Source organism: Calonectris borealis, chromosome 1 (genome assembly GCF_964195595.1).
Source record: "Calonectris borealis chromosome 1, bCalBor7.hap1.2, whole genome shotgun sequence".
NCBI classification, from domain to species: domain Eukaryota; kingdom Metazoa; phylum Chordata; class Aves; order Procellariiformes; family Procellariidae; genus Calonectris; species Calonectris borealis.
This window is the reverse complement of record NC_134312.1, coordinates 73,957,700-73,972,669: the sequence shown is the minus strand read 5'-3', so window position 1 is coordinate 73,972,669 and position 14,970 is coordinate 73,957,700. Positions and strand designations below refer to the sequence as shown.

The 14,970-nt window shown below is 41.1% G+C and overlaps 1 protein-coding gene across 4 annotated transcripts in view; it reads right to left on the bottom strand.

Annotated features, from left to right (window-relative positions):
- The window catches only part of SOX5 (SRY-box transcription factor 5), a 651,312-nt gene that overhangs the window by 442,975 nt on the left and 193,367 nt on the right, over window positions 1-14,970 (bottom strand). For all 4 annotated transcript variants that reach the window (XM_075160498.1, XM_075160507.1, XM_075160488.1 and 1 more), the window contains one exon: window positions 14,768-14,827. The gene's annotated coding sequence lies outside the window, so the exon portion shown is untranslated. The remainder of the gene's footprint in view (window positions 1-14,767; window positions 14,828-14,970) is intronic.

The window sequence follows — 14,970 nt, the reverse complement described above, 5'->3', positions numbered from 1 at the left end:
ACATGAGCAGTCTCAGTTGGTGAGAATGCTTGGGAAGTAAAATCCCTCTCAGAAAAGCACCTCTGTTTGAGAAATCAATTGAGCACATATGTAATGCTAATTGTTATGAGTCAGGGCTCAGCGTAGAAAAAGGTAGCTGAATCAATCTTGAAAGCAGTAAAGCAATATGATGTTCCAAGAATGAAATGGTAACACTATTGAAAGCAATGGTATTTTTGTATAGCTTCAAAAAGACATATTTTTTGACAGATTTTAGGAGGTATACATAGTAACGAAAAGGAAAGCAGAAGAACTTCAGTATCTTAATATAATAACTTTAGCAAATGAATTTGTTAGTGCTAACAATACAAACCTGGAGAGGGAGTTAGGCAAACATATCAGAAAATGTCTGAATCTTTACTAATACAGACAAGACTCAAAAAATATTCTCAGTTGAAAAAAATTAAGTCATTTTAAGATCCCACTTTCAGTGGGCAGATGCTTGCCGTTCCTGATGCCCAAGGCTGACCAGGCTGTGCTTGCACAGAGCCCTGAGCATCCCCAAGCCCCAGGCACCCGTGGGGAGGTGGGCTCACCTTTGCAGTCAGTGCCCATGCCGAGGCAGAGCGGGAGCGTGGCTTTCTGAGCCGCTAAATGTGCTGGGTGAGATAAACAAGACAGTTACTGGATTGCTGAAAACAACAGTGGAACAAGGTGCTGGGCGATACCATCAGGAAAGCGAGAAGACTGCAGAACTAGGAGAGGAGGATTTCTGACATCTGGAGCTAGGGGAGATGAATGATGTGAGAAGGTAACTGGGGACTGTTACAGGACAGGCAACATGAAAAACTTGAACTGATAGTCTGGAAGAGCAAGATGAAGACAAGCAGAGAGTACCAGCATCCACTGAAAAGTGGAGACCAGAACCGATTTTGGGGGAAAAAAGCACTAAGGCAAGACCACCATTAACAGTATAGACAAGCCATGAATTGACTGGTGGAGATGGGTAAACAGGGAAGACAGCTTAGGAAAAAAATTTCTCTCCCTCACCAGCACCCTGACAATTCCCTCTCTCCAGGGTGATGAGAGGGCAGCAACCTATAGCTATACTCCCGTAGACAGAGAGGGGCAGAAATCAGTGCAGCTGGATGTGAGGTTCTCACCAGGACAACAACAAAGAGCCAGTATGATGGACAGGGTGACATTTCTGGCTTTCCCCCACACACATACATAAACACTATTCAGGTTGCAAAGTAAAGAACTGAAAGAGAACTGCGGGATTTAAGTTGACTGTGCAATCTTAATTCAGTTGTCTTGTGCATGGTACCATGGTAGTCTATAAATATATCATGCCAGTCTTTTTTACGTAAAATGTCACCCGCAGGATAGATTCTGCTTGCTTAGCAAACAGTCATTTCATATTTTGTTTATTTTCAGCATTTGTTGTAAAAGCCTGGCCTTATTTACTCTGTTATTCAGGCTCCTTTCTGATAAAGCAACTCCTTTTTGGCTTTTCTGCAGTTTCCCATCAACAGAATCGTTATACTATATCAAATACAGCAGTCTACCAACACGCATACCCACAAGAGGACTAAATTAAGGTTGCACAAGTTACCTTAATTATGCCTTACCTCCTCACCCCCCCTTGAGTTTCTCAGTGCTTGGGCTTTCTGTCTTACTAGTGTAATCAGCATTGCCTTTTGTGGTTGATCCCTGAATATCACTGCAACACACTGAAGTCATGGCTTCTTTAGTTACTGTAAATTTTGTTTAAGATAAAAGTTGCATTAAGATATGAAACAGAAAGGATGAATAAAAACAGTAATTAGAAATGTAGACTGTATCTTTCCAATCTACACATGAATAACATATTAGAAAAAGTATCATAACTATTCAACGGCATAATAGTCTTTGGAGCACATACCTATAAAGAAATGAAAAAGCAGCACTATGTTTAAGAGTTTAATGGTATAAACAGATTAGACTCACAAAGAATGGGAGGCAAACAGATGGAGAGGAAACTCAAGAAAAAACCCCCACACGCTCCGAAATCCCCCAGAGCAGGTCGCTGGCAGAACCAGGTCTCTGCAGTCCCAGCCCAGCGCCGCCTCCCTGAGACCACGCAGCCTCCCCCTGAATCGCAGGATGGAACCAAATTAATCTGCGGGGCTTCCGTGGAAAATCAGGAATACAAATCAAAGTCTCCTTTATTTTAATGTATTAGCGGTACTAAAATTCACTTTCCATTCTAATGTACTGGTATTAAACTTATCATTTTATCATTAAGATTATTGTTTTCCCTACACATTTGCAATAGCATCCATCATGATAGTATTGGAGAGCTTTCAACATCTCCATTTCAGTTAAATGAATTGCATAAATTCTCCTATTTCTACAGAGGGCAAGAGGCACAGAGGATAAGAGGTTCTTAGCAGGGCTTCTGTAAAGTTAAAGACGCACAGATCCGAAGAGTTAAAGACGCATAGACTTTGCCTAAATCTAATTCATTATCTTCAGTAATACCAAGCAGCAAGTATTAATGCAAAATCTTTTAAAAAAATCTTTACCAGCAAAGAGGAGTATGTAACTTTGGCTGTTTCTATGGATTTTAATTGATTTTTAATCTCCTGACGGTAGACTGTAAATAACTGCTCAAAGCACACACAAGTGCAAGTCAATAGGAAGTTTTATTAGTTTGCTTTCAGAGAATTATAGCAATGATCGAAGGACTCTGAAGCACGCAAAGGCCCACGACCTGAATGGTTTCTCTTCTCCTCACCGGCTGTTTGAACACCGCCTCCATAAGGGTCCAATTCAGCCAGAATTTACATTTGACTTCCGCACCACGGAAGCCTAGGATGGCTGCAAAGAAAGTGCTAACATTATTTTTTTTTTGTAGAATAGGGCCCTAATTCATTGGCAAGGCAGCCAGTAAAAGCTCTTGTATACAGCACACCTCGTCTATAAATCATTTCAGAGTTCCAGAAAAGTTCTGAAACAAATCATCTTTTTTTTTTTCCCCTCTCCTGTAGCGAAAGGGAAGGAAAGGGTTGTGCATGTAAAAATTTACTTTTTTCCACTTCTTTTCATCCCTTTAAATGGCCTGCTGCTTATATTTTCATACAGGCACACTCTGCAAGTGTTCCCAACACCATATTCACATGTTTTGCTTCACATCAATTGTCTTGCTGACCTTTAGCTTGCGCTATCTGTGTACAATGGAAAATAAAGACCCCTGAAATATTCTTCTCAGCTGGCACCCAAACCTTCTCCCTTTCCACATCCCCCTAATTTCATTCTGCCATTTGAATAGAGGTCGACAAATAAATCAAGTTTAAAAGAGCTAAGCCAAGAAATCCCTTATTTTTAGTGAATCCAGGCTACCAAAGTAGCAGAAAAAAAACCAACAGAGCACCCTTCTTCATAACCAGCCTGGGCAACACCCCTGCTTCCACCCCTCCTCCCCAGCAATGCACCCAGTGATAAATAGCTCACAGCAACACATCTATGCAGCATCAACACCCTTGATGTTTTGGAGAAATCCTGAGAATAGTTCTCTCATGCTACACTCTTAGTCCTACAGCTTGGCACTAGATATTTATGTGACTCACCCAGAAGCAGAAAGTAAGAGAACAGTATGCAGCAGAAGTGCAGCAGAATACACTGTCAGTTCCACCAACCACCACAGACACTTAGGAGGTTGCTTCAGCATCTTGCCTATAATTTAAACTGAGTACCAAAAAAGTATTTGCATACTTAAAAAAAAAAAAACACCAACAAAAAAGCCAAACCACAACCAAAAACAATAGTCAATTTTCTTAGCCAACCTAAAAATTTGTAAGGAGGGTGGCACCATCACCTTCTGTTCATCTGCTCACACACACACACAAAAAAAAAGGAAGCTCTTCACTTCAATTTAAAACTCACAATAGCTCAGCACAGGGGAATGAAAGGAAATGGCAAAAACGGTCATAAAAACTACATACATATCAAACACAGGACCTTTCTTTGAGAGGACTTTGGCAGTTATAAAATAGGCCCAGGAATGACTCACTTCACTGTCCATCCTTTAAGTAGTGAACTCTACCTGATTCATGGGCCCTGTGCATCATGAAATTTGTGAATTAACTGTGTAATAGTGCAAAGATGGCCGAAATCACCCAGTATTACTTGTACCACTCACATAATTAGTGATAGAGTAAGTATCTGATTACACATCCCTTGCGGTGGTGGAAGATGACACATTTTTATCTCACATTACGAAGGTACAGGATTCTTCAAGGCAAAAAGGAAATCATACCATTGCAGAAAAAGCACTAAATGGAAAACCAGAAGCTATTGAGATTAGAATATTACCCATTTTACCTTCTTTATCAAGATAAATGTGTTACCTAACGACATAGAAAGATAGCATCTTCATTTCGTGCCTAATTTGAGAAGAAAATATTTAACATAAATAATATTTATGAAGATACATCTGGCCCAAATTCCATGAGGGTATCATGAAGGTCTTAGCATACTTCTAATGTGAACTGCAAAGAGAAACACCAGTGATGTCCTCATGTGCTCAGATAATTTATCCTGTGGTACTTCTTGAGAATGTCTTTTTATATGGTCATTGTTAATAGATCTTACACACAAAATTGAGCCCACAGATTGCTCACAGAAGTATTTACTTTGGCGATTATCTACATACCATGATCAGTCAAGAAGTGTTATTTCTGACTCGTGAGTGGTTAGCACATATTCAAGAGAAGAACACCACATACAATGCCAACTGAGATATTTTCCAGGGAAATGCTGATTGTGCCAAAGTCCTCAACACTTTTAGGGATGGTAGCTGTTACAATGATCACCAGACAGCTGCCAAAACCCTCCCAGACAGCGAGTTCCTTGACCGCACATAAGAAAACCAAACTCTTGGGACAAAGTAACTTCCTAATGACATTCTGCATTATTTGGCTGTCTCAGGTTAATTCCTTGGATAGATTCATACACATAAAGATGTGCTTCAGCAAGACAATTATTCTTTGTTTTGACTACAAAATAAATGGTTAAATCCACTAGTCACTGGCTCATAAAACAATTTGTTGAAATAATGAATTCAAATATACTAATAGGATACAGAGGTTCACCATTAATTGTTTAATCCATAGCTGCATAATACTGTACTGAATTATTTTCCCCCCTTTTACCCCTGCTAGGAACTGACACAAGTACAATAATTAAAATAAATTTCAACACAACCATTTGGAAAATTGCCAACATTTTCAAGAACTTATAATTTTCTTCCTCCCCCTATCCCCAAGATAAAATACAGTTTTGACATCTGGGTAAAAAACAGTTGCAAACTGTTACTCACAATTTGGGGGGGGGCGGGCAGGGGGGGAAAATCACTGTTTTAATCATGACCTTTCATCTGTCCTTGATTTGGAGGGAAAGGGTGGGGGAAATTGGCCACTTACAGAAATAATCCTACTGGGCTTTCGTCTCACTGATTGACAGCCTCATGTGGCTAAACATATTCATAATTATAAATAAAAACTACCCCTCTCAAAATGGCAGAACTTATCCTCCATCAAGTAAGATGTGCTTGGAGCAAGCATACCTTTTAGTGGAGACGGTGAAAATGACCTCTGAAATATGCGATAACTGTCAACTCTTCTGTATTTTCCATCTCCAGCCACATTTGACAAAAGGATACTTCCAATTATTATTTACGTAATGCCCGGAATAGCTAAATACTGACCATGTCATCATTCCAAGAATGAAAAACACATTAATAAAAGCTAGTGTTAATAGTACAGTAATAACATATGCCAATAGGCGCTCTTCAATTTAAGATTATATCTGAATATGGGCTATTTGAAGAAAAGTACAGCTACACTATTAGCTGCAGTGTCCTTACAGATATTTTCAAAATATGACAGATCACTTTGTGTTTGCTGTTTAAGACTGTACAAAAACAGTGCCTTTTTGGCATTTGTCTGAGCTCACAAGGAACCAGTTCAGTGAGCTAAACCAGCAGAATGCTTCACTGTTTTCCAAAGTCACTTTTCTGCCAGCTTAACTTTCTGGCTGGGCTCGCAGTGGGGCGGAAGAGCCCAGTGCCGGGCAAAGGGGAGCTGCGGGAGCGTGTGGCCGGGGCGCAGAAGGCCAGCAGAGCAGGGCTGCCCCTTTCTTCCAGCAGCCTCCAGCAGTAGGTGTGGGTAAGCGCATCACCAAACCACACACCAGAAGGGGACTTTGAGTGACCTCTGGCTCCGCTGCTGAAAACTTCTGCAGTCTCTCCCTCGTGCCTTGAGTTCTCCAAGGGCAAATAGGTATATTGAACCACACACCTTTCTAAAGGGCTCCGAGACCGTTGAAATGGCTAGTTAGAGTGCCAATAAAGCCCATCCTGGAAACGGCCAGCCAGCTTCCTACTGTAGAAGTTTCCAGCGACAGATCTAGCTGTGAATATCACGCCACTCTGCAAGAGGCAGGGAGGTGGATGCATCACAGAGCACAGCCTCTAAGCTGTGAAGGTGACTTGCGAATCAAGGAAAGGAGGAAACAAAAAACTATTTCAGACCCTTTCATACCTTTCCCTAGACACTTATTTCCAAAATCAAGTCAAAACACCAGAGCAATTTGACAGAAAATGCTGTGTAATGATCACACAAGCCCCAGTCACTTTGGAGGGGGGAAGACCCACTCTCCCCTTCGGTGGACTCCCCTAACCACTTCTGCTTCTGTACTGGAACCGCACCCAAGTCACCAGGCAAGCGGACAGGCAGGAGCTTCCCATACGCGTGCAACCACACGTACCGTCACAGGCACTTCCAACAGGCTTCGTAAATCAGTCGCTGCGTTACTAATAACATTCCTACGAACGCTTCTTTTCAGACAGATAGTATAAGGTATGAGTTTTACCGTCTTGAAGCAGGCTCAGAAGTTTCACAAGCCTTCTGAGAAAAGGGTAGGGGTTTCCCCTCTCCCTCCCGCCGGCACACCACCTCCCGAAAGCTGGGGAGGCACCGAGCCGAGCAATTTGGAACAGGACCCGCGGCAGCAGATCGGCCCGGGCAGAGACAACGCTTGTCTGTCTAGGTAAGATTCCTGCCAGCCTTCCCACTAAAATTAGAAAACGGGCGACAGTACCTTGGCGCCTGTCACTTGCTGGAGACAAATCTTTAGCTCTTTCTGCAGCCAAGGGGTGGCATTTTGATTTCTGCCTGCCAGCTCCAAGTCACGGCGCTACCTTGCTATCGGCTGGGCTCTTCAGCAGTAAGACCCCCGCCTGGCATTGCCTGCCTGCTCTGCCCTCCGCCTCGGCACCATCCTTCTCCCCAAACAGCAGGAATGGGAGAAAGCCAAGCGCGGGTCAGCACGGCTTGAAATGGGCGAAACTTTCCGGAAGGGGGGCAACAACTCGCTGCAGATTAAAACTCCAACCTAGCTAGGTCAAAAAGTAAATTCAGTGTGGAAGCAGGCACGCTTATAATTCACACAGTTATATCAATATCACTTTTTAATCAAAAGATCTCAACCTCTTTCACATAGATCACAAACACTAAGCGTCACAATATTCCTGTGCCAGAGCAATGAATTATTGCGCCCACTTTTATTAAAAGTATTTAAGTTGATCTATTACCTATGTAAGTTACAGATATATCCTACTGTCACAATCTCAAACGCATTGATCCTCACAAATCTTCTCTGAAGTAGGGAAATGCTATTTTGTCCATTTTGGGTCATTGGAAACTCCGGCGCAGACAGACTACAGCCAGATGTAAATGATCTAAAAATCCACCTAATCCCTGGGCCTCCACTTTCGACTGGCTAGGTATTTCCAAAGGCCTAGAGACATCTAGTAAGAAAACACTAGGTTGGCGATCAGGCAGAATTTAGACCTACATTGGGGTTGAAAACTGCCCTTAATGCGCTCGGGTATCTTTCCTGCCGTACCTCCTTGCAGCCAAAGCATGCCACGGGGCTGTCAGCTAGAAGCTGCATCCGAGCATCACGAGGGACAAGCCCACATGGGCTCAGCTGCGCAATCAGGGCTTCAGGCTGTCAACTCTCAAAGCAGCAACCCTCCCTTCATCCGTAACTGAAATAGAAAATATACAAATATCCATGATAGGAATAATAATAAGAAGAAATGCCCGTCCTCTCAGTTAAAGACCCAATACAGAGAAGTTACTTCTTCAAGAAAAAAAGAAAAAAGTTGCTTTCCTCCCTTAGTTGCTTCGTCTTCCTTACAATAAACTATTTTGTGATCATTAGAGAGGTCTACACTGTAGAAATAATGCTGAGAAGAAGAAACATAGAGGCTAAGTTTTTAATTTAATTTTTGAAAGTGAAAAATCTCTTGGGTAGAAAATGACACCTCTGCTTTTTCTGAGCTACAGATGGGTTGAAGCACTTAGTGTTTGGCTATGTCTGCATGTACATTATAAAGTTACCATGCTGTTACAGTTGTTATTGACAAACCTCTTCAAAAACAGTGTTTTCTGTCAAATGTGAAATGCAGCATGTTTACGCAAACAGAAAATAAGAAGATGCTCCTCACCCTACTCTTTTAAGTCCACACTTTATAAAACTATCATTAGATTGTTATATTACTATAAAAGGTTGGAAAACAAAATACTGCTTTCATAAAATTATACAAAACCTCTGGGTTTTTTTTTTTAATATATATTCAGGTCTCATTTACCCTTATATTTGACACAAATGAAAATAAAACAGCATTTTAAGCTCCTGGAAATGACAATATCATGTTATCTAGATAAGTAACACAAAGCTATTATTGAAATTCTGATAGCATTTGCTTTACTGGTAAAGGAAAATTACCTGTAATGCATAGTTTAAATAATTACTTTTAAACAAAAGCTTCTTTTCTACATCGCCTATTTATCTTCTGAGACCAGCTCAGCAGGGCTATGTATTTTATTAAAATTGCCTTCAGACTGCTAATGGCGGGGTGTGTGTTAGCATAGGAGAAAGGATGGCCGTTTGACTCCTGTTCCTCATATTGGGAGTCTGTCCAGACACTGAAGAGCCAGAACTCTGCTGTGCATTTGAGTATGTTAGCAACACTTGGCTTGCTAATGATACTGGCGACAGCATTTCAGGATGATGGGTCAGACAAGCTGGAAAGCTTATAATTGTGCTTACAGCAACAACAAAAAACAATTCTGAAATCCCTTTTACTGACGTTTCATTTGACATCGAGTCTCCTGACTGGAAATTATTTTGTAAGCTTTTGCCCCATATTTCTCCATTCTCCTTCTCTCACGCTCAACCTTGGATGTTCCCTGTGCCATATCAGGAAATGGTATAACAACGGTGAGCTACTCTGTGGTGAGTTTAATGTGGCAGATAACCAACACAAATTATCCAGATAACTTTCTGGTAGATCTTGTTTCCTCTCAGAGGAAGCCACAGTCAAAGTGCACTTTGATCCACGAAGCGTAGGCACTGAAACCTGCAGTCCTCCTTCCGACATGGAGCAAACACACACCTGCACCCGTGGCTACAAGCCCTGGGCGTGGGTCTTACCCGCCCCGCTGGAACAGGGAGGGTCCGGCTCGGTTTGGTCACTCCTTTCTGTCACCACCAAGCCTTTCACGTGAAAAGTGTGTGCATCTACATTCTCACATCCTTACATACAGCAAATTAATTTCCTTGATTAAATCATTCTATGTTTATACGTGATTACTTATTCACACAGTTAAATTAATCTGTTTAACATCTTCTTCTTTAAAGTGATTAAAACTCTAGAAATCAATCCCCATGGTTTTTCACATGAGCAAACACCACAAATGCTACATACACCTCAGAACTGAATTTGGTAAATGAGGTGGTCTCTTTCCTTCGTTGAACAGATATCTGACTGGGAGCAGAAAAGGAGACAAAAACTTCCTGGAGTTTTGTAAATGATCACGATATTGGCCAAAGAGAGAAAGCAGGATTTGTCTTGTCCACTGCATTGTCCCCGTATTTCAGTGAAGCTTAACAGCTCCATGGAGCTGACATTTGCTGGAATTTTAACTAACTTTTAAGTGACGCTTAAGGAAAACCATGAAAAATGTTCAGTAGCTGATTTTCACAGGTTCTGAGGTGCCCACACACCACGTCAGCTTCAGAAGGAGACTTACTCATCACCTCTGAAAAACAGCCCAGATGCACACTGCTTCCAGGTAAGCTGGACCAACGCCTCCCGGTAGAAAGCAACATTACTAAACACACACAGAAAGCAGGAAAGCCAGATAAAGTTCTTGACTCTTTTTTTCCTAAATAAAGAGCATTTCCCCTTTCAGAAAAAAAAGGAACAAGAAGTTAACAGCCACACATACGCCTCAAAGCCGAAGAAAGGCAAACCTTTTCAGAAACCCTGCCCCTCAGTTGGCCCAGCTACATCAGGGCTGGTTAGATCCCTGGTTAGACCAGGACTGGAAACAGCGACTTCCCACAGGGAAGCGTGAATGAAATACTTGAGCTCTTAACTACTGATTCACTTGTTCCCATTATCCTGTTTTCAGAAAGAAGACCGTGCACTATCACCAAGTGTACCCATGTGCAGGACAGGTATGTAAAAAAACTTGTTCACAGGAGGAAGGCAGAGGAATTGCTTATCTTCAGGGGCAACTTAGCAATGCTTTTTAATCGTGGGAATTTTTTGTTTTAAAAAAGTGTTTCTAAAGAACAAGCAAAATCATTAGCAGAAACATGACCAAGAGCACTCTGACCTAAACTAAAGAGGTAAAAAGAATCCAGCCACGCATATATAAAATTTGGTCACTTACAAGAGGAAATCGGAAACAAGCGTATAAGCCACCAGATTCCAATTTCAGATCCCACGCAGGTTGATCCAAAGCATTTTTAGGTCTATGACATTTCTCCAAGACTCTAGTGCCACCTTCTCACTCCCAATCTCATCTCACCTGCCCTAGCAACACTGCTTTTAGGAAGACATCACATTTGATCAGTCATCTACTCTGCTGTTTCTTAGAGCCATATGATTTTCATTGCCCATAATATTTAGGCAAGAAATTGCCACCCATCCTACCTAATGTGATTCCCAAACCCATCAAGATTACTTTAAAAAAAAAAAATCTGGCCTTGGTTGCATTGAAACTCTTTTTTAAAAAAGAGACACAAACCAATAGCTTCTGCTTGTCAGAACAGGACATGTGAAAGGCCGTTTCATGCATGTTTTCTGGTGCACTCAGCTTCTTTAGTTATCATTTCCCATTTGGTCCCATTCTCATGGATATATCAGTGGAGGATGTGCATGATTTTAACTTGTTTCATCTAGGAATAGTCATCCACTGATTCTCAGCTACCTAAGCAACTGCTGGATGTAAAATGAAGGGACAAGAACCTTATCCTAAGTCTCTTCAGTGCTATAAAAACACCCTAACTCCTTCTTAGATGACAGTTCTTGAAGTTGAAATCCACAAAGACATAACAGTCTCGCATATGAACAGTCCAATAAAACACCACAATATGATTTGGACTTGTTCCTTTGACAAAAATATGATAAAAACATTCCTTTGACATAAATATGATAGGTGGGTCTACTGATCAACCACACAGAGGTACCCACTCACAAGCCACTCTTGCAAAAAAGCCTTTTTACAAGATTTTCACAAAAACTAGCACAAAACAAACCAAAACTAAAGCCATCCACGCAAATAAAAGATTCAGATCTCAAAGTTCAGGACGTCACAGAAAACAAATGGTGCAAGAACAGGGGCTTCCTCCCTCTCACAGCCACACTCAGAAATGCATGCAAATACTGTGAGCTTGCAGATTACCAATTTAGCAGTTGGTTTCATTTTGAGACCTTTTTGGAGGGGAAGTAATACAGTAATAGCAATTCCTCCCAACCCACTTCCCACCGTCGCCACACAAACAGACTCAAATTCTCAGGTTGACCAAAACCGTATCTGCAACAGAAAATGGGATTATAATGAGAGTCTGCTTGAGAACATTTATGTTATTTACCAAACTAGAAGCAAAATCTGAGGCGAGCGTACAACCTCAGACAAACTCCTTTTCATTGTTTCATGGAACTATGCTCTCCAGCCTACAATGGGTGTCCAAATTGCAGACTACAGATTTAACGTGCTTCACCACATCTGCATGGAGGAAGTTTCTGCAACTGTACCAATACCCACTCTTTCTCATCAAAATTATATAGAGGGGAAAGTCATAAAAATTTATACTTTATTTGGGAAAAGGTCAAATAATTTGTTTTTAATGACTTTTAGACAACCTATCCAGAAAAAAATCCCAACACCCCCCCCTACCCCGCCTTCCAATCTCTGGCTGCTTTTCATTTCATCAGTAAGACAAGTTCTGCCACATGGTTCAAATTTTTTATAGATTAATCTTTCTACTGTCATTTTTTTTTAATATGATGTTAAATTAAAAGGCAGGGATAAACAAAGGTATATATGTCTATACATACATTTGTATATACATGAACATATAGTATTTGATAATTGTTTTCTCCACCCTTTCCATTTCACTTGTTACCATTTTAACTGCAAACTGTGGCAGGATCTGTCTTTCTATTCTTACTTGCACTTACAGTCCAAATTTGATCAGAGCTTACAGTAACATAATGTTTATATGCTAAGGAACTATAATAAGAAATCACTCACTATTCCTATTGTGTGGAAGGGCACATCTATGAAAATCAAAAGGAGCACGCGAAAAGATAATTTATAAGTATTCGAGAGTTGAATGTATCCTGATCAAAGGCAGTGGAAACGGAGGCTGAGCCTGAAGAATTATCTGAAGTCTGCCATACTTTAACTACCAGTTCCTAGCAGACAACTAAACTGTTATGAAAAAGCACAGAAACTGAGCTTTAATACTAAACATATGACCCAGCACACATAGGGAGACAGCCTGATGCATTACACTGGTTTGCTCGGAGATGATGTAACTTCACAGCAAAAACCAGATGCCAATATATGGTTTTGAAAATTTCAAGAAACCAAGAAAGCACTCGCAAATTAAAAAAACCCAAACATCCAAACCCAGAAGATAAATTCTTCCAAACCAAACAACACATCCCTAATCATCTTCATGTACAGCTTGTTAGAGGTCTATTAGTGACATACGCAATGAAAATACAAATCCTTCATTCTCAGAAAAATTTTGCAACTAAAAAAAAAAATCTATTTTAGAATGCTGCCATTTAGTTTGTATTGATGAGTTTTCTTGTAAGTGCTAGGGACCAAATTATTTCAGATTAGAAAATGATTTATACTTTTATCAGCCACAAGCTTCTTTCGACCTCTGGGTTTGAGCCAAACTTCCTCTATGTGCCTGCAAACTCTCAGTCACAGGAGTTATGTATTTCTCATGTTACGTGTTGCTAGAAGCCCCCTCCAAAAGCAGCACAGTGCCGCTACACTGAGGGCTGTGAGAATGAGTAAAGGGAGGCACTCGCTGCCCCACAGAGCTTATTATCCCTATGTCAGACAAAGCACGACAGGTGGACCCAGCAGGGAATTTCAAACGGGGCAATACTCATTTTGGTGTTATTTACATCTTCTGGATCTTGAATATTAAAATTTAAATGTATTCTCACAAATTTGTAGGAGGGGGAGGAAAATCAAGGATTCTTGCTACAGTACGTTATGAAGAAAAGGCAGAGAAGCAGAAATACATCAGTCACTCCCTGTTTGCATAAGCTCTATCTTTTAAAACAGAGTCACACGGCCAAGTATTGCAGTCTCACCCAGGCACATCTTATGTATCAATAGCTTTGCCTCAGTAAGAACCCAGGAAAGACTGCACGACAATTTATATAATTGACTGCATCAGTAGCTACACCTGTTATTAAGATTACTTGACACAAGCGATTAAACAACTACCTGCAGTTGTTCATGCCCTGCCAATATTTTGCCATTTCGGCTGATTTATCTATGATGCATGACTGCCTTGGGCTGAGCGTTTTGGAAACAGTACAACTTTTTCCAAGAACAAGGTTAAGGAATATTACGCTTAAAATTCTTCGAGCCCTTCCACTGAAAAAAACTCCAGCACTTCAAGCCTTGGAGGAAGATTTGAAATCTGGCAGCCTGGCTGTGGCTTTTGTCCCCAAGAAAAGCCTTTTGTCCTCAGATGTGCCTCAAGTAAGTCCTTAGGAACTGTCTTTGCGAACTGCAGTTCTCTAATGATGAGTGCTTGGCTTTCCAAGCTTTCAGCACAGTTTATTGTGCTTTCAGCACAGTTTTTACATGAAAGCAAGTGTTGCATCTTGATTATGCTGTATTTCACCTCCACCCCATTTAAAAACCATGTAGAAGAGGAAATGAGACTAAAGTAATCAAATAAGTCTTCAAAGAAGAAAATGCAGTGAAGTTACAGATATCACACAAGGACCTTAGTAAAACATTTCTTGAAATAATGCAAACACCAGCCCAGCTGTCCACACAACGCAGTTGTCACCCTTGAACTGGGCAACTTTGTCTAAGCAGCTCACACGCGCTGCCACCTCTTATATCATCTCATTATTTATTTCCCAGCCTTTATTGCATTTCTCCTCAGGCCGCCCTCCCAAGGCAGAGAAGTAGTTCTGCCCTTTGCAGGTGAGCAACCAGCAAAGTGAAGCATTTGCCCATGGCTACGCAGAAAGGCTGTGAAGGAACAGGGAATTCAACCTGACTGTGCAGGTCCTGGGCCAGCCTCGTCTCCCAGAGCTGAGCCAACCCGCTGCCAATTCACATCAGCACTTCTAGAAACACCTCGCCGGCAAGTAAGAAAACACACCTCTTACCTGCCAAGTCTCCCAGCTTAAATTCTCAACTCCTCTTCTTATTTTCTTCTGCTTCCAACACTGAAGGCAGGGAGGGGAAAGAAAAGAAAAAAAAAATATGTCAAAGGAAGAGCCACAATTATCTCATTCAAAATGTTCTTCATATTCACTACAACGTTTTATCCTGAGCAAAAATCTTAAGGAAATAAGTGGGGTTGCTTCAT